Genomic DNA, 20756 nt, shown 5'->3' on the forward strand with positions numbered 1-20756 from the left:
GGACAAAGAGCAAGTCTGAAGATCTCAAGTTAAAAGAATATGTGGTTGAGAAGATTTCAAGCCACATGTGAAGCTATAATCAAGGCATGGTTAAATGGAAGCTACGTGCAGTATTTAAGGAAGGGAAAATGAAAGAAGAAGTTGCCAATTCTGAAATTCTGAATCCATACGCAAGCTTCCTACATTATTGCTTTAATATTGATTATATTATTTGTGATCTAAATCTGTAATACAAATCAGTACCTGTGACAGCTGAAGTGCTACACCAAAGGTGGTTATGGCATGCACGGTTCAGTCCTGAGTAGGTGTTTTAGAAGAGTTGTAGTGGTAAAGGGTGTGAGCCGTTTGTAGTTACCTCTTGTAATACTCTGTGGTGAACATCTAGTGGATTGGGCAGACGTGGGTTGCCCCGCAGACGTAGGAGAAGGAGCTCCGAACTGCGTAACAATTCTACTGTGTCTTTACTTTGTTTATGCTTTCAATTTCGTTATTTATATGTTGCTTAAATTGAATTAATTAAACAGCGAAATTGTCTCGTAACATAAAATCAAGTAGAATCCTTAGTGTAAAATTGATTTCAAGATACACGGGCTTTTTCAAGAACGCTATCCGAAAGTCTTAATCAAGATTGCGATCAAGAACCTGCGCCTCTTTCTCTCGTTTGTCGGCTCTGTTTTGACGGAGTATTATTTGGGATTTTGGGATGATGATAATAATGATAATAATGATAATGATAATAATGATAATGATAATGATGATGGTGATGGTGATGGTGACGGTGATGGTGATGGTGATGGTGATGGTGATGATGATGGTGATGATCATAATCATAATAATCATAATCATAATCATAATCATAATCATAATCATAATAATAATAATAATAATAATAATAATAATAATAATAATAATAATAATAATAATAATACTAATCATAATAATCATAATAATCATAATAAAATTAGGATCAATGAGTTATTGGACTGAAAAAAATCAAATAATAAAGAACAAATTACACTTTTGGTCCAGTGACTATAGGGGGCGTGTTAATTTCAGTACTTAACTTTCAAAACTAAAAATTTAGTCCCGTAACTATGCAATTTTTAACACATTTGGTCCTGCCGGCCAAATGTTGCCGGAAAAACTCAAACCATTTTTAACTATTTAATCAGAGGGGCAAATTAGTCATTTCAAACCACCTCCTTCTCCATTCAACATACTCGCCGACTGATTTGCATAGGAAACAGCAACCCATATCTTCGAATCACCGGCCAAACCCATGTTAATGGTAAATCATCACAGATTAATGAAATTATACACTGATTCTTTCGGATTCGTTCACGGAGGAAGAATTCACCGTGAAGTTGCCATCGCCGCCATTCACAGAGGAAGAATTCTCCCAAGGTCACCCAGAGCATCAAAAACACCAAGACGAAGCTTCAAATCACAGAGGTTATGGAATTCTCCCGTGGTCAACCAGAGCATAAAAAACGTTCACAGAGGTCTTCACTGTTTTTTCCTTCTGCGAAACACTATGCAAAGATCTTCACCGTTTCAATGTTGTCCATGACGACGACAGCGAGGCAGGCGAAAGAGGACAACTGCGATATGTGCTGAGAAGCCGTGTGATTTTTTTTTTTTTACTGTGGTTTTCAATGAAAGATGAAATGCTAAATATGTTTCAACTTTCAAAGCTTGCGATTGTTAGATTGGTGGGATTAGAGGTAGTGTAACTCAATCGGCCGTTGCTGCAACTCTTTGCAAGAAGGAAGAAGAAGGGAGAGCTGAAATGACCAATTTGCACTCATAATTAAATAATTAAAAATAGTTTATATTTTTCCGGCCAAATTTCGTCGGTGATTTGACCGGAAGGACCAAATCTGCTAAAAAAATCATAGTTAAAGGACTAAATTGTTAGTTTTAAAAGTCATGGACTGAAATTAACATGCCCCCTATAGTCATAGGACCAAAAGTGTAATTTGCTCAATAATAAAATAAATTTAATAAGTAAAACAACGTAAAATTGAATAATATTAATAAAGCTACTAATCACAATAATAAATAAAATAGATATGAAATTAATCAATTATTGTAAATTAACTATAAAAATATTATAAAAAATAACACTAAAAATAATGTTTATCAGCGTTCAAGTCCCTATTATTATTGATGTATGTTTGGGTGTATTTGGACTTGATTTTGGGTCAAATTGATGAATTCCCGGGATGGGAAAAATGCCAAGAATATTTGTTCCAGGGGGTAGTCGGTGGGGGGACGAACCCGCACCCGACCACCCGCCGAAAACGGCCACTGCTGGAAATTATGGAATTTACGACCACCTGAAAGTGATCTTAAATCAAGTCAAATGCCCTGTTCCAACCACTTTTGGTATCCGGAAAAACCTTTGTTTCTATTTTCGACCACTTTTTGCTTTCGACTTGATTTAATATCACTTTCAGGTGGTCAGAAATTCTATAATTTCCAGCAGTGGGCGTGCCATTCCAGCGGGCCGCCAGTGGGTGGACGACCACCCGCTGGAATGGGCAGCCCGCCGGCGGGTGGTTGACCACCCGCCGTACCGCCCTCTGGTACGGGCGGTGCGGTGTGTTGTTTGTCCTCGTTGGTCGATTCCCCGTGCCCCGATGTGTCTCCTTTGATGTTTGTAAGTCTAGAATGTTGTCCTAAGTACCATAATATGATTTGTGATTCTTGATTATTGCATGTGGTGTAACCTTGTATCCCATTGGTCCAAAGTATGGTTTGCATGTTCCCTTGTGAGTCTTGTGGTTGTCTTGTTGTCATTGGAAGTAAAGTCTAGGATGTTCCCCATGAGTCACGTGGTTGAATTGATGTCAATTGTTGATAAGAGTTCGTACATTTGTTGTACCCTTCCCTTGATTACCCCTTGACGACGTTGTTGTTGAGTATTGAATATTGAGTTAATACTCAAAATTGTCCTCGACTATAGTGGTTTTTCCCAATTTTGTCCTAAACGACTTTGGTGTCCTAAACTTGTCCCAGACTTTTGTGTTATTACTCAAAATTGTCCTCCGTTATCTAATCCATCAAATGGGTGTTAAGTATAGGGTTAAATATGTAATTTTAATTTTGGTCTTCTAGTCTTCTTATTTCACCGCGCCAACAGGTTAAAAAAAATTGACAGAGAATTCCCAACCTTGCGACTGCGGTCTGCTCAAGCAATAATTCCCCAGAAATTCGCCAAGTAAATTCGTCAGTCTGTGTTTATCAAATTCGTCAATCTCTGCTTATCAATTTCGCCAAGTAAAGAAGCAAAGCAAATTTCTTCCCTACATTGCAATGGATTCAAGACAACGGAAAAGGGGCGAATGCACTCCGAAATATGGTAAGAATTTTGGTTTCTGTGAGCTTATATATGAATATGTATGTACTATCATAGCATAAATTATTAATCAATGAATTTATTGTGGAAAGTGAAGCATAAATTAACGCATATGTACGTAATTATGTTTAAAGTAAAAGTAGTGCACTTCAAAATTTTCATAGTTATGCATTGACAGTGAGAATGATGCCAAATTTACATGATTACAAATGACAATAACACATGCGTGTTTCATTCAATTGCAATGTAGGGACCACATCTATTGGAATATACTGTCAAATTTGTGTGAATGAGCAGTGTAAAGCATATATATGTTGTAATGTTGGGACCGCATGTCTCCATATTTATGTATTGTGTCTATATTTGTATTGTATTAAATGTACTGTGTCTTGAAACAGGTGAAGAAAATGAATATTTTACACTTATGTTGAGACATGGTGGGAGGATTAATCATGGACCAAATCACAATATGTAGGTGGGTGCACAGACTATTGGGACTATATGTCGGTTGATGAGTGGGGGATGATTACTCTAAGAGAAAAAGTAGAGGAGTTAGGGTATGATCCTCTACAAACAAAATTGCTTAGCAATGGTATTGGTGGTTTGTTTGAGTTACATTCAGATAGTGAGATATGGCCTTTAGTTAACTCTCTTTGTGTTGGTAAGCCTAGAGAGTTGGAGATATGGGTAGTAAAGTCAGAGTTCATAGAAGCATCTAACATAGGAAGTGATATTGAAGAACATGATGTGGAGTCTAACGCTGATGGAAGGATGAGGATTATGAGGATGAAGTGTTAGAAGAATTTTATGACTCTGATTATGATTTGGTTGAAGGGAAGAAAGATGATAGAGAGTTTGATAAATATGTTGATGTAACAGTGGAATATGGTGGTGTACAAACAAGTCCAGTGGTTGAACATGGAGTAGAGGGTGCTAATGAAGTTAATGATGGAGTAGAGGGTGCTATAGTAGTTGCTGATGGATTAGATTTATCTGATGAAAATGTAGCCAGTGATGGTGAGAATGATGAACACAAGTGGCTTATTTTTAGAGCAAAAACTGACATGGAAAACCCCATCTTTTGCATAGGATTAACCTTTGCTAGTAGAGAAGAATTTAAAGAAGCTATACAGAATTATGGGATTAAGAATGGGAAAGATCTGAAATTTGAAAAGATTGACAAATTAAGAGTAACAGTGAGCTGCAAACAAGAAGGCTGCCCTTGGAGAATCAACTGCAGAAAGTTAAAGAACACATTCACATGGAGAGTTTTAAGTTATAATGAGAAGCATGAAGGTTGTGGGTGGGTATACGAGAACAATATGATCACTGCAACCAAGGCTGCTAAAAGATGGAAAAATGAAATTAGGCACAAAAGTGATTGGAACATTGTGGAGTTTCAAAGTAAGGTTAAAGCTGATGACAAATTCAGTCTAACAATTAGACAATGTTATAAAGCAATGACACTAGCATGGGGTGACATAAAGGGTGAACAAGAGGAACAATTTAAAAAGTTGTGGAGCTACTATCATGAAATTCAAAAAACTAACCCTATGTCAAATTGCATTGTAAAACCAAGTGAATATGAGGAACCTGGAGGCAAAAAAAAAAAAAGATTTTTGAGGTTTTACATGTGTTGGGAGGCATGTATGGAAGGTCATAAATATTGTAGGCCTATTATAGGATTTGATGGGTGTCACTTAAAGGCAAAAACTGGGGGCCAAATACTGACAGCTGTTGGGATAGATCCAAATGACAGCATTTTTCCTTTGGCTTATGCAATTGTTGAAGGGGAAAACAAAGAATCTTGGACTTGGTTTTTGAAACTACTTAAGAAAGACTTGGACTTGGTGAATCACAATAACTTGACTTTAATTTCAGACAAACAAAAAGGGTTAATCCCTGCATTTGAAGAAGTGTTTCCAGAAGCTATTCACAGATTTTGTGTGAGGCACTTATATGGTAACCTCAGGGTAGCAGGGTTCCAGGGCAAAGCAATTAAAGATGCTCTCTGGACAGCAGCTAGAGCAACAACTGTGAATACCTTCACTAGAGCAATGAGGAATATTCATCAATTAGATGTAGATGCATTTCAATGGTTATCTGACAAGCACCCAAGTGAATGGTCAAGGTCTCATTTTACTACTTCTGCACAATGTGATGTTTTGGTCAATAATATATGTGAGTCCTTTAATGCAATGATTTTGAATGCAAGGAAGTTGCCACTTATACCATGCCTTGAGCTTTGAGAAATCACTTAATGCCTAGGTTCTTCAACAATAGAAAGAAAGCTGCTAATGAATGGAAGTCTACAATATGTCCTAGAATTATGGAGAAAATTGCAGTTAATGAAGAGGCAGCTGCAAGTTATTTATGTACTCAATGTGATGAGGATTTGTTTGAAGTTAGAGGGATGTGGGAGGATGGTCAGCAAGTTGATTTGAGAAAAAGGTCATGTAGTTGCAGAAGATGGGAATTAACAGGAATTCCTTGCAAGCATGCAATTAGGGCAATTTGGTTGAAGAAATTACAAGTCATCAACTTTGTTAGCCCAATGTATTCTACAGAATGTTATTTGAAAGCTTATGCAGGTTCTATTAACCCTATGGCTGGGCCAGATGAGTGGCCAATTACAGATATAGAACCACTACTACCCCCATTGTACACATCATGTAAGGCAGGTAGACCAAGAAAATTAAGGAAAAAAAGTGCAGGAGAAGTAAGCAAAGCACCAAGAAATTTGACAACAGTGCAAAGGAGTAAAATAAAACTGCATTGTACCAAATGTAAGCAGCCAGGCCATAATGCAAGGAGGTGTCCAACAGATCCTGTCATCAAAGAAAGATTGGTAAGTTCTCAATAAATTCCTAAACTGTATTTAATTCTTTATTGTTTATTACTGTTGGTAAAATCAAACTGCATTCTTTATTGTTTATTACTGTTTGTAGCTCAATCCAAAGAAGAGGATTAGAACAAAGAAAAATTCTCAACCAGTGAGAGAAGCAGCCAATGAACTAGTGGTAGAAGTAGTTAGAGAAGAAGTGAATGAACCAGTGAGAGCAGTTGTGTTTGAACCAGTGGTAGAAGCAGCCAATGAGCCAGCGATAGAAGCCAGCCAATGAACCCGTGATAGAAGCAGAAGTGATTGCAGTTATGGAAATCAGGATGAACCATTAGAAATTGATTAAGTAGTTGTATTTTGTGTAAGAGACCCTTATATTGTTATGCTAGAATTATATAGGGCTCTTTATATTGTTTTGATAAACAATGAGATTAGTCATCTCAATGCTATAACAGTAATGAATATTTGTGTTTTGCATATTAGGTTCTAGTAGTAATGAATTTCTCCACTGAATGAATTTACTACACTTTATTGTGTCTGAATTTACTGTTGTTTGTTCCAATCTTTGAATGTACTGCTGCAATCTCTCTACTTTAGCTTGTTTCATATAAGGTTGTTCTGTTCTACGGATTACACAGGTTGTTTTGCAGAAAATTTACTCTGTGTCTAATTTACTACTGAATTTACAGGGTTATTTTGTTCTGTAATTGTACCATAGTGGTTTGCAGTAATGATCTGACATTAGAACTACAAATGCAAATCACATTATATAAACTGCAAACATTCTGCAAATGACTTAAAGTTCACATATATATTAATATGCCTGCTGCAAATCAACTTACATTAATTCAATCTAAGTTGAGTAAAACTAGTCTTTTTTTCTCCAAAACTCCCTACCCCTATTACAAGTTGAATATATATCATAGCACACAACACTAATACCACTACCAACACAAATTTCACATTACACTAGGAGTTATTGACAGCTTCTTGAATCCTTTTATTTGGAGCTAGCTTTTTCTTGTCAACCCTCTTTTCTTTCTTGGAATCTGCTCGCTTTTTGTTCTTCACAGGATCTGGCTTACCACTTCTGTCATTGAAGGGGTCCTCAACTAAAAGCTTTAATCCCAAGTTAGCTGTAATCTGCTGTGAGATTCAATTTCCATTTTCCACTTCCAACTCTCATTAGCACAAGCTCATATTTAAACCCCAGCACTAGCACGTTCACAATAAATTCATTAAATACTAATTTATGCTTTGGCAGTACATACATATTCATATATAAGCTCACACAAACCAAAGTTCTTACCATATTTCGGAGCGCATTCGCCCCTTTTCCGTCGTCTTGAATCCATTGCTATGTAGGGAAGAAATTTGCTTTGCTTCCTTAGGGTTTTCTTTGGGCGAATTTACCTGGCAAAATTGATAAACCCATGAACACAGAAAGACGAAATTGATAAATAGAGATTGACGAATTTGATAAACACATATTGAAGAATTTATTTGGCGAATTTCTGGGGAATTATTGCTTGAGCAGAGCAGTCGCAAGGTTGGAAATTCTTGATCAAAATATATTTTACCCTGTTGTTGGCGCGGTGAAATAAGAAGACTAGAAGACCAAAATTAAAATTACATATTTAACCCTATACTTAACATCCATTTGACGGATTAGATAACGGAGGACAATTTTGAGTAATAACACAAAAGTCTGGGACAAGTTTAGGACACCAAAGTCGTTTAGGACAAAATTGGGAAAAATCACTATAGTCGAGGACAATTTTGAGTATTAACTCATTGAATATTGTATTGTTGTCCTTGGTGTTGAATGATATGAGATTGGCGGTATAAAAATAGATTGGTGGTTTGATGCACTGAGTGTGCTTTTGTTGATTGCAATGCTGTGCATTTGTCTTTTGATATGGTGCTGCGGTACCTTTGGCACTGAGTGTGATTTGATCGGCAGAACAGATTGGCAGTTGGATAGGCGAGGAGCATTGCTTCGGAGGAATAAGGTTAATGGTGTACAGGGTGGCCTGGAGGTACAGGTTGGAACGGATATAAGGATGGAGAGGAGTAAATGTTGGAACTTGGTATAAGGTTGGAACTTGTATGTGTTGTGGTCTATGGTTTGTTATTGTTGAGTCTTATCGTTGTATGGTTTTGTGGTCATGGTTTGCATGCTTGTATCTTGATATTGTCTTATAGTGTCAAGTCCATTGGTTTGTCTTGAGTCATTATCCTGATTTTAAAGATAGAGTTGTTTAGGACTATATCTATGTATTCCCAAGTCTCAAAATGGTTTTCTTATAGCTATATATATTGTACTCAACGCGTGGGAGTGGGTTACTTAGCATTATTCGCTAACGGTTGCTACACCATATGTTTTTCAGGTGTAGAGTAGTTGGTCGAGAGCGTTCTAGAAGGAGCTGCGGTTCCTAGCTTAGTTAGCTCTAGTTTTAGTTAGACGGCCTGTGAGCCACGTTTGTATTTGGATGATGATTATGATTTATGCTTTGTTTAGTTAGTTCTTAGCCTGTGCATCTAGGTTCTCTAGCTTAGATGTGGCATAACACCCCAACACTCATGTTTAGCTTCCTCCCTGTTCCGCCCTGTTTTGGTATTAATGATAGTTCTATCCTTATTTCGTAAGATTAAATTGTTTTAAAATAGGATGAAAATCAGCGGTGTTACACACATCATCATAACGCCAAAAACAATTGGCTCCCGTGTGACCAAAACGTTTACAAATTTAACACGGATCATCATAGCGCCAAAAACAATTGGCTCCCGTGTGGCCGAAACCTTTACAAATTTGACACGGATCATCAAGGCCACGACTACCACGTTGCATTCTCGTTTTTTTTTTTTTTTTTTTTTTTTTTTTTTTTTTTTTTTTTTTTTTTTACTTCAATCTGTGTTTTTGCTTTGGATTGCAAAGTTGCACGTGGACACTTGATTGTTGTTGTTGGAAATTCAAAAAAAACACAATTCTTCTTCTTCAATTCATTCGGACTAATGAGACGTCTCTAGAAGGGAGTTGAATCTGTCCATAGAAAACCCTAACTATTTGATGCCAGATGAGAACTGTATAGAATTGTATTGAATAAATTGTCTAACAACTGTATAGATTTGGGTAATATACACAAGGGAAATCATAGGGAGACTAGGATATGGAGTCATAATGTGACTCAAATACATAGAGTCTTAATACTAGTCCTAATATGAACAGCCTTGGATCTTTAACTTCTTTGCTTGAAGAGAATTGGTCTAGTAAGTTACTCTTTGTTGCACCTTTCTCCACTGGTTCATCACTACCATCCAACCTTAGTTTTCCCAGATTCACTCTCCTATTTCCAAAAAAAAAAAAAAAACAATAGTTAGACAAATGAATCAATAAAATTAATTAACTGAATAGATTAGCCATGTACCTCAGACCCCTCCTCTTGACCTTCTTCATCAATCATCCTAGATAGATGGTCATGTTCATCATTCAAAGAGGGCAGTATATTTCTACCAACTCATCATCCTTAGTCATTTTCATCACTGGGAGTGGTTTTGCAGGGTTCCTAAAATGTTCAACCTTAGCAGAAATTTTAAACACCATAGCTTTGTTACGAATACATTCCAACTCAGTTTGAATTGGATTTCCACTCTGCAAAAATAGGCAAATATAATAGCTTTCCAGATTTAATTTAGCATTGCATCATTAATACATGACTTTAGGAAAAAAAATACCATAGATCATTTGCATCAATTCCTCCATGTCGTGGAAGAGGCATTTTGGGCTCTTAATTGCATTAAAGTTCTGGCCTTCAGGTACTAAATATGTGCGAACCAATCTAACCCTTATAGCTTTCGTGTACGTAGTGAAGAGTAATCTCAGAGCTAAATCACTAACCACTAACCATTATTTATAGGAGTTTTGTGAAGGCTGAAGAATGGGAAATTCAAATTAGCTTTGAAGGATGTAGAGTTCCAAAGCAACTCAACCATTATGGAAGAACAATAATGGTGTTGCACCGGAATATGAAACAACAAAAGTATAAAGGTTGAAGATTTTTGAATTACTGTTCGCAATATATAGAAAGATAGTTTAGGTTTATTGTTTAATTAATTAATAATTAATTTTAATCTCAGATCCCCTTTTTCGATATAATTATTATTGTTCTATATGGGAAACCTAAAACATGGCTGAGCATTAGTTAGTCTTTAATACAAATACAAATACTTTTGATAATAGACAATTACTGAATGAATTAAAAAATAAAATTAACGCAATATTCTTTATACCAAACGACGTCACTTTCATTGGGTGGGAAAATGCAAGGTTTTGATTGGCCAAAAGTTATGGCTTTATTATATAGAAGGAAGAAAGATTATGTAATATGTAACAATAAAAAAAATTACAATAATAATAATAATAATAATAATAATAATAATAATAATAATAATAACTATATACAAAATAAAAAATAAAAAAGACAAAAGGGGCCAGTTGTAAATAATGTATTGATCCCACGTTTATAAAAGTGGACATCGAAAGACAAACAACTAGTTGTGGATATTGCATAATTCAAGGACCAAAAATGCAATTCCCCTCCCAAAAAAAAAAATTAAACAAGGAAAAGAAAAACGCGAGGTAGAAGAAATTTATTATAGCCTATATTTCTTTACTAAGTAATTTGGCCTGTCATAATAAGCTATGGCCTATGAACTATTATGATTGTGTCATAATAGCTTTCAACATTTTCCTCAAATTTTAGGTGTTTTCTTAGTATTTAGATATTCCTATATTTTATTCATCATATAACCCCCGACCTCTCTTAAGGGATGAGAGTGCACTATGAATCACATTCATAGCTCTATTGTTAGTTGTAGATAGCTTCTTTTCATATGATGTTCTTTGAGTTATCGATTTCTCTTTCACCTCATCTAAAACCGTAACTATGAGAGGAACACTCTTCATCTAGTGAGTTAATAAAAGTCTTCATCCTAGCTTCCAATAAGCATAGTTGTTAACTCAGTTCCGTTCAATAATGGTGGTCTTAGCTTGTTATCGACGTGCCTTCTTCCTTCCTGCAATATAAACTCGAGTATCCCCAGAATCTCGCTAATGATTTGAGTGATAATGCTCTGATATCAATTGAAAATGATATAATGCAGAAATATAAATTTGCCGTATAAAAAAAAACTAGTCAGAGTATAAATACGAGCAATTACTCCTAATGATATTCTAAACTCAATATAAAGTAGTAAATAAATAATTGAACACAACACTTTAGAAATTTGATAACACAGTTGGAGAACACCTCCTACTCTGCGGGGACAAGCCCAAAGCTTCCTACTAATGTGTGTGGGTGTGCTGTCAGCGTTGCATCACCTCTTACTGCCTATTCTTGTGCGGCTTGGCCACACATAGCAGCCTACAGTTACGGTAAGGCTGTAAGAAGGGATGGTAGCAGTATAAAAGCAATCCTCCTACAGTGTCACAACACACTGAAAATCACCATTTCTAATTCCCAAATTCAGATACTGAGCTGCGTATTTGTTTCTGTGCTATCAGTCGGAGATATAACGATACCCTGGTCGTTAAATATCTTTAAGATAGTGTTGCCAAACACGACACAGAACGCTGCCGTTTTTTGTACTAAAGCAACGACACATCGCGAGCTTCCTTCCAGGTATTTATTTTTGTTGTTACGCACAACGGTTAAAGATATTTAAAATCAGGGAGGCGATGTCTACTGCAATGAAGCCAGCTTTTGATGTCACACCCATCGAAATTCTCACCGGCGGTATGAACTACAAACGATGGGCTGCAAGGATCATCATGCTGCTGGAAGAGAAGGATGTTGACTACGTGATTTATGATGATCCCACCACCATCATCCTGACTGCTACGACCGCGGCCACGACTGCGACCGCCACTATTACCACAACCGGGGCAGCTGACAAGTTGGATAAGACAATTGATCAATCGGACAAGGTAGCTGATCAAGCTCCTGCACTGAGGCCTGTACGAAGCACATTGCAGGTCTGTCCAAAATATGTGAAAGACAACAAAACTGCGCGGGCCTCCATTCTTAAACGAGTAACAAATTCTATTTTTGACATGTTTTCTGGGAAAAATCTGCAAAAGCTATCTGGGAAAAATTGCAAGAAAAATATGGTTCCGATGACACCGGTAAGAGGAAGTACGTCGTGGGACGATGGCGGCATTTTTTCAGATGACCGAATCCAAAACCGTGGTGGAACAGGTACATGACTTCGAAAATATGGTTTCTAATATGCGAACTGAAGGTGCTAAAGTCAACAATGCATTCCTGTGCGATGCACTCGTTGATAAGTTTCCCGAGTCGTGGGTAGACTTCAAAAGTAAAATGAAACACGAGCGACGCAACTACACCCTTCAAGAACTTATCTGTAGCATCAACATTGAAGAGGAAAATCGCACGGTACAAAAATCTGAATCCTTTTCTTATAATTCAAAGGCTAACATTGTTGAGACTACAGGAAAAGATGATAGGCATAAAAAAGGTGATCAAAATAAAAATAAAAAAAAGGAATGCGAAAAATAACAACAATCGCATCAAAAATGGAAAAATTCAGAAAAAGGGCAAGGCGACGAGTGCTATGTTTGTGGGAAACGTGGACACCGAGCTGCACAGTGGTATCATCGCAAAGGATCCACAAATAAAAATTCAGAGAAGGACGAATCCAAAAATCAAGCAAATGTGGTAGAAACCACGGAGGATGACGAGGCCGTAGCAACAGTGATTACTGAGATTAACATGGTCGGAGACCCAGACGAGTGGGTCGTCGACACGGGGGCATCTCGTCACTTCTGCAACAACAAGTCTTTTTTCAAGGTGTTCGAGCCCGTCATTGGAGGAAACAAGTCTTCATGGACAACTCCAGCATTTTTTAGGTAAGTGGTAGAGGAAAAGTAGAGTTATTGCTTAATTCTGGCAAGAAGTTATTACTGAACAATGTGTTGTATGTTCCCTCTCTGCATAGAAACTTAATGTCCGGGGGCCTACTTAATAAGCCCAGGATCAAAATTGTCCTTGAGTTAGACCGATTGGTTATGACTTGGTGTGGGACTTTTCTCGGAAAAGGGTATATACGGGGGGGGGGGGGGGGGGGAGGGGGGGATTATTTGTGTTAGACATATCTGTAATTGGACCAGAATCTATCAAGAATAATGCTTCCCCTTCGGCTTATATTACTATTTCAGTTAATTTGTGGCATGGTAGATTAGGACATGTTGGCTCAAAGTGCTTAAATAGATTAAAAAGCCTAAATATGTTGCCAAACTTGTTTAATGATGCATGCTCCCAATGTGAAACTTGTGCTAAAGCAAAATTTGCTAGGAAGCCCTTTTCTGCTATAACTCATAGAACTTCCTCTGTTCTTGAATTAATTCACTCTGACCTAGCGGATTTTAAAACTACTGAAAATAAAGGTGGAAAACGGTATTATATAACCTTTATAGATGACTATTCTCGTTTTACAAAGCTATACCTCTTAAGAACAAAAGATGAAGCTGAACAAAACTTTGTGATTTTTAAAACTGAAGTAGAAAATCAGTTAAACTTGAAAATAAAGAGGCTTCGTTCTGACAGAGGTGGAGAGTATGAATCTTTATCGCTAAAAACCTTATGTGAAACTTCGGGTACTAATTCATGAAGTAACTGCTCCTTACTCTCCCCAACAAAATGGCATCGCTAAAAGGAAAAATAGAACCCTTAAAGAAATGATTAAATGCAATGTTGATCAGTTCTGGGGCACCAGACTCTATGTGGGAGGAAGCTGTTCTAACGACGAACCACATTTTAAATAGAGTCCCACATAAAGGGTTCGAAAAAACCCCTTATGAGATGTGGAAAGGGCACTCCCCGAACCTGAAACACTTTATGGTGTGGGGATGATTGGCTAAGGTGGGTCTACCATCCCTGAAAAGGTCCAACATAGGACCCAAAACCTTTGATGCTGTTTTTGTTGGATATGCCGAGAATAGTGCAGCATATAGATTTATGTGTCTAGAAAACCGTTCTATGTGTGAATCCAGAAATGCAATATTCTTTGAACATATCTTTCCTTTAAAAAATGCTTATGTCTCACCAGTTCATACTCTGTCTCAAAATGATAATGCCAACTTTCCTACCATTACTAACGATTTGGATGAGCCCAGAAGAAGCAAAAGACCCAGGATAGAGAAGAATTTTGGTTCTGACTTCATAACATATGTCACAGAACTAAAAGATTTAAATGAACTGTGTGACCAGTTTGTGTGCTAATTAGTATTGAAAGAAGAACAAAAAATGTTTAAATAAGCAATGCAGTCAGTCGACTCCATTCTGTGGAAAGAAGCTATCAAAAGTGAATTGGACTCTATTCAGTCCAACCACACTTGGGAGTTGGTAGAACTACCCAAAGGGTGCAAGCCAATTGGCTGCAAATGGATCTTCAAAAGAAAACTTCGGTGATGATTACTTCTACTCATACTCACCAATGACAAAAGTGGGAACCATTCGAGTTCTTTTTGCATTGGCTTCTTTACACAACTGGATAGTTCACCAAATGGACGTGAAAACGGCTTTCCTCAATAGTGAATTAGAAGAAGAGATATACATGGAACAACCACCTGGTTGTGTTGATCCAGGGTAAGAAGGAAAGGTATGTAAACTAAAAAGATCTCTTTATGGCCTAAAACAGGCCCCTAAGCAGTGGAATGAAAAGTTTCACAAAACTTTAATGGACCTTGGTTACACTACTAACCGGTCAGATACCTGTTTGTACTCTAAAGAGGTCCAATCTAGTATTGTAATAATATGTCTCTATGTGGATGACATTGTAACACCCCGTGTTACGACCCCTAAAACCAATTAATCATTTAACTAACTACCCAAAAGAAAGAATTAAATTACAGTAATTAATTAGGAAAAGGCCCACCATAGTCTGTGGGCCCTCATCCCTAAACCCAACCCCTAGTCCAAAAAGGAATAGAGTTAGCAAGCCTATAGTATTTGGATCCTAAAGACTCTTAGATATATAAATAGGGAACCTAGGAGGCACCTAGAAACCCTTACCACAATAATCTCTCACCACACCAAGAATTCCAAGAATTCCCCTAGGAGAAATCAAGAAAGAAGAAAGCTTAAAGAAAGACCCTTCATAGCCAAGGAATTAATTAAGGCTAAGAGGTAACCCATGTCTCAACAAAACCTATTTTCATAGCTATGATTCCCCTCTTAGGATTTCTCCCATATTCTTGTGTGATTGATGATTCGTTATATTGATCTTGGTAATTTGTGTTATGATTCCATGGGTAATCTTGATGATCTTGATGATGATAAGAAGTTCTTGATGATTTTGTGGTGTTCTTGATTATTAGGTGATGTTCTTGATAATTGTACGGTGTTCTTGATGATTATGGGATATTCCTACCGAATCTTGATATTAAAAGATGAATTGTGTTCTTGTTGATTTAAAAGTAATTAGAACCCTATGTTATATCGTGAAACTCGTGTGGTATTATTCTTGGTGTATTGGGTGGGAATTCACATGTTTGGGTGTTAATTATGTTTAGAAAAGCATGATAGGATATGTGCCGTATGTTTCCTGATCTTGATCTGTTAATTGTCTACGTGCTGTTATCAATTGCGTTTGAAAGTGTCTAAGCATGGTTTCGGGTTCCACAAAGGTTCCCGGGGCGTTATTTGTGAAAAAGAGTCAGTGGGGGGTAGGTGGGGGTAGGGGACCCGCCACCTACCCGCGGCCAAATGGAGACGTCACCGGCAGCGGGCAGCTGCCCGCCGGGCACCCGCTGCCCGGAACTGTTGACGCCGGCGGGCAGCCGGCGGGTGAACCCTCACCCACCGGCTACCCGCTGGAAATTACCCCAACTTGGGATTTTGGCTTCCCCGTTTGATGTTCCTCCGACCCCTGTGGTGTCCCAACGGACCCCGTTCATCGTGCCTATGTCTAGTTTGATGTTCGGGTACCATTCGTAGGTTGAATAAGTCTTACATATTGCATGCTAGTGGAATTGGTATCCCGTTGGCCTAGGTGTAAGAAGTATGAACCCCTTAGGATTATTCTTAGTTGTGGATGACCACGCATAGGTTTCGTTATACGATTTCTCCCCCTTTCCAATGTGCTAATATGGGCTGCATGTGCTTGTTATGTGTTATGTGTGCATGATACCCCAATTCGGTTGCGATCGAATTGGTTATTCCTGAGCTGCGGTTCAGAAGCTGGCTGTGGTCAGATTTACACTCTTGGGTTGCGGTCCACCGTTTTGTTGCGATCAAACGTTTCTACATGAGCTGTGGTTCATATTTCCTGGCTGCGGTCAGATGACTACTCTTGGGCTGCAGTCCACTGTTTAGTTGCGATCAAACATATGATGAGCTGCGGTTCATCGGTCGGTTGCGATCGACCCCTCCGTGTTGCAATACGGGGCAGGGTGCTGCGGGGCCGTGTCAGAGCTATATGCGCTGACCCTCATGTATGGGCATGCGATTGGTCCTGTGGCGCCGACAAAGTGTGCTATGTGATGAGATAAGGAGGATTGATGTTATGCCTGTTATGAAAGCGTGACCTTAGGATCCATACTAGTAAACTGCATATGCTTGCTTATGATTATTGGCTGTGCTTATCTCTATCTGTCGTATGCTTGTGAATTATCTATGCTTGGTTATGCCTGCTGATTGTGGTTACCCCTATCTGTCGATTCTGTCCCCTGATTTGAAAGCTAGAGTCTCTTAGGATATATCTTCATGCTTCGAAATGGTTTTTCGTATATCTATGTATATATATCTATATGTATTGTATTTCAACGCGTTGGAGTGGGTTACCAGCATCTCTCGCTGAAAAGATATATTTGGCTTTCAGGCACAGAAGAGTAAGACACTGGAGCGCGCTAGAACCTCGAAGCGTAGAAGTAGTTAGTTTCCCTTTCGACCTGCATGTCATGATTATGTATTTACATTATTGAGGATATTAGCTAATTAGCCTGTGCACCTGAGTTCTCTAGCTCAGGTGTGGCATAGCACCCCGTACTCTTTATGTTATGTTTGGGAATTAATGAGATTTCACCTTTATTATATAAGCTTCAAAAGTTTTAAAATTTCAGGTTGTTACAGACATGTTAATTTTTAGCTCAAGTATTGAGGCTATAAATGAAACCAAACGAACTCTATGTCAACAGTTTGAAATGAAGGATCTAGGAGAAATCGATGTGATACTCGGGATAAAAGTCACAAAAACCAATATAGGTTACCTTCTATCCCAAGGTCACTACATAGAAAAACTTCTGAAGAAGTTTGACAGTTATGATGTTGTTCGGGCTAAGACTCCTTACGATCCTAGTGTCAAACTACTGAAGAACATGGAGTCATGTATGTTTCAAGAAAAATATGCAAAAGTAATTGGGAGCCTAATGTTCTTGATGAACTATACACCTCCCGACATTGCATTTGCCGTGAATAAACTTAGTCGTTTCACTCATAACCCTAGTGGCTCACACTGGGACGCACTAAAAAGGATACTTCGGTATCTTAGAGGCACGTTAGACTGGGGTCTCAACTTCAAAGGATACCCAGCTGTGCTAGAAGGGTTCTGTGATGCGAACTGGGTAAACGACAGTGATGATGTCAGCTCTACAAGTGGATATGTGTTCACACTATGTGGGGCTGCAGTGTCTTGGAAATCAACCAAACAGTCGTGCATAGCCAGATCAACTATGGAAGCAGAGTTCATAGCTTTAGATCTGGCTAGCCAAGAGGCCGAATGGCTAAGAAATTTATTGGCAGACGTGCCATTGTGGGGGAGTCCTGCTCCCGTCGTGCCCATTCATTGTGATTCTCAAACTGCCATTTTTGTGGCACAAAATAGTGTCTACAATGGTAAGAGAAGATACATAAGAGTCAAACATGAGTCTGTATGGCAGTTAATATTGAATGGGGTAATCACAATGGAATTTGTGAAATCTAAAAGGAATATAGTTGATCCTTTCACGAAAGGCCTAAATCGAAAGGCTATCTTTGATACATCAAGGGAGATGGGCTTAAAAGCCAATGAGGTGAGAAATTCATGATGGACACCACCTCGGTGGTCAAACGAAATCATGGAAAGACTCGCATTTATAAGTAGACTGTAAATCAGTCCACTCGCTGTAGTCCACGGTAAAGTACACTCGGTGGAGTGGAATGTCTGTGCTGAGACACAGAAAACAGGGCTAATACTTGGTTATCCAATAACTATACGAAGTGTACAACAAATGGAGCTAAAGAGGTGCACATAAGTTCAAAATTCAACTAGGTGAAGAGTTCAAGATTCTGTTCACTCTCGGATAGTGGATTACTTAGTGCCACCACTTGTCAGTTCAAGTTTAACACACTGACATGAAAGCTAGCTCTTGTTTGTTACGCTCAGTTGCTCTCCTTCAAGCCTTACACCTTTGAATGTGTGGGGGATTGTTGGGAAACATTCAAAGCTAAGATGGAAGCTAAGATGTGTGTGGCTGTGCTGCCAGCGTTGCATCACCTCTTACTGCCTATTCTTGTGCTGCCTGGCCACACATAGCCTACAGTTACGGTAAGGCTTTAAGAAGGGATGGTAGCAGTATAAAAGCAATCCTCCTACAGTGTCACAACACACCGAAAATCACCATTTCTAATTCCCAAATTCTGATATTGAGCTGCGTATTTGTTTCTGTGCTATCAGGCGGAGATATAACGATACCCTGGTCGTTAAATATCTTTAAGATAGTGTTGCCAAACACGACACAGAACGCTGCCGTTTTTTGTACTAAAGCAACGACACATCGCGAGCTTCCTTCCAGGTATTTATTTTTGTTGTTACGCACAACAGAGAACACCTCCTACTCTGCGGGGATAAGCCCAAAGCTTCCTACTACTGTGTTTTGCATATGCCACTTGTATTTGCGAAAGAACATCTTCCCAAAAATGTTGAAGTTCAAGATTCTGGCGGGAATATATATATATATACATATATATATATATATATATATATATATATATATATATATATATATATATATATATGAAATCCTTATGATTTTTTACAAGTTAGTATCTGTTCTATACTTTCTCAAACATTTTCAACACCAAGAATCTAAGCCCCCACCACTGAAGTTTGAACCTTTAACCATCCACTTGAATGGATAACCGGAATACTATCGCACTACATGGTAGTTGGCCTGGGTGGAATATATAGTTGGATATAAAAACAATATTTAGTATTCTATACTTTGACTCATTTTTCATGCAGTTGCACTAGTTGTCATAAATAGCTTGAGAGCAATGTATTTTTTTCTTCTCCCAAACAATGTATTTTTTGAACGATAGATAGTGGTATTCTATTACATAAGGTATGACAACAACTAAGGACGGAGCCAAAGAGGGCAGGGGGCAGCTGCCCCCGTCACCCCACCCCATCTCCACTCTATATATAATTTTTGTATATATATATATATATATATATATATATATATATATATATATATATATATATATATATATATATATATATATATATATATATGGACGCACTCAGGTGCGAATAAGTGCCCAGGAAGGAAATGCGAACGAATCAGCGCGCGATACGTGTCCAGATCTAATAACTTTAAAAAAACGCGGTGGCATTTTTGTAAATAATTGAGCATCGAAGTGCAAGTAAAATATCTTATAAGTGCACCTATTTTCACCTATAAGTGCATGTAATTTTGCCTTGTTAGCATTCACTTTCCGCAACCATTCATGCACCTGGATGTGCTTATAATTATGTGTGCAACTATTTATAACTATAGGTGCAACTACTTATAACTATAGGTGCACCTACTTTCACATATAAGTGAATGTAATTTTGCCTTTTTAACATTCATTGATCTGAGTTCAACGGGTAGTAATACTCCTGAAAACCACTCGCAAACATTCATACACCTAGACGCAACTACTTATACCTATGTGTGCAACTACTTAGAACTATAGGTGCAACTACTTAGAACAATAAGTGCAACTAAGTATTGATGCTCAGTGTAAATTTTTACTTGCACCTATAATACATTTTACATGCACTTGTAATACATTTTACTTGCACTTCGATGTTCAATTATTTACGAAAATGTCACCGCGTTTTTTTTTAAATCAGTGTTTCTCATCCATTAGATCTGCACACGTGGACGAACAGAATCCATTCCTATTTCGCGCTTGGGCGAGCCGTTCGCACCCGAGTGCAATATATATATATATATATATATATATATATATATATATATATATAGGGATGCACTCAGGTGCGAATAAGTGCCCAGGAAGGAATATGCGAACGGCGCGACACGTGCCCAGATCTAATAGCTTAAAAAATGTAGTGGCAATTTCGTAAATAATTGAACATCGAAGTGCAAGTAAAATCACTTACAAGTGCACATACTTTCACCTATAAGTGCATGTAATTTTGCCTTGTTAGCATTCATTTCCCGCAAACATTCATGCACCTGGGTGTGCTTATATATAGGTGCAACTA

The 20756-nt window shown here is 37.9% G+C and overlaps 1 long non-coding RNA gene across 1 annotated transcript; it reads right to left on the reverse strand.

The window, feature by feature from the left end:
• Nucleotides 1–2967: 2967 nt before the first annotated feature.
• Nucleotides 2968–19520, reverse strand: LOC109168707. Its single transcript, XR_002052116.1, has 3 exons — nt 19509–19520; nt 13899–13900; nt 2968–3057 (listed from the first exon to the last, which is right to left on the reverse strand). It is a non-coding gene; the product is annotated as an uncharacterized LOC109168707 (long non-coding RNA).
• Nucleotides 19521–20756: the final 1236 nt, after the last annotated feature.

This window comes from Ipomoea nil, unplaced genomic scaffold, assembly GCF_001879475.1.
Source record: "Ipomoea nil cultivar Tokyo-kokei standard unplaced genomic scaffold, Asagao_1.1 scaffold3213, whole genome shotgun sequence".
Classification (NCBI taxonomy): Eukaryota; Viridiplantae; Streptophyta; class Magnoliopsida; order Solanales; family Convolvulaceae; genus Ipomoea; species Ipomoea nil.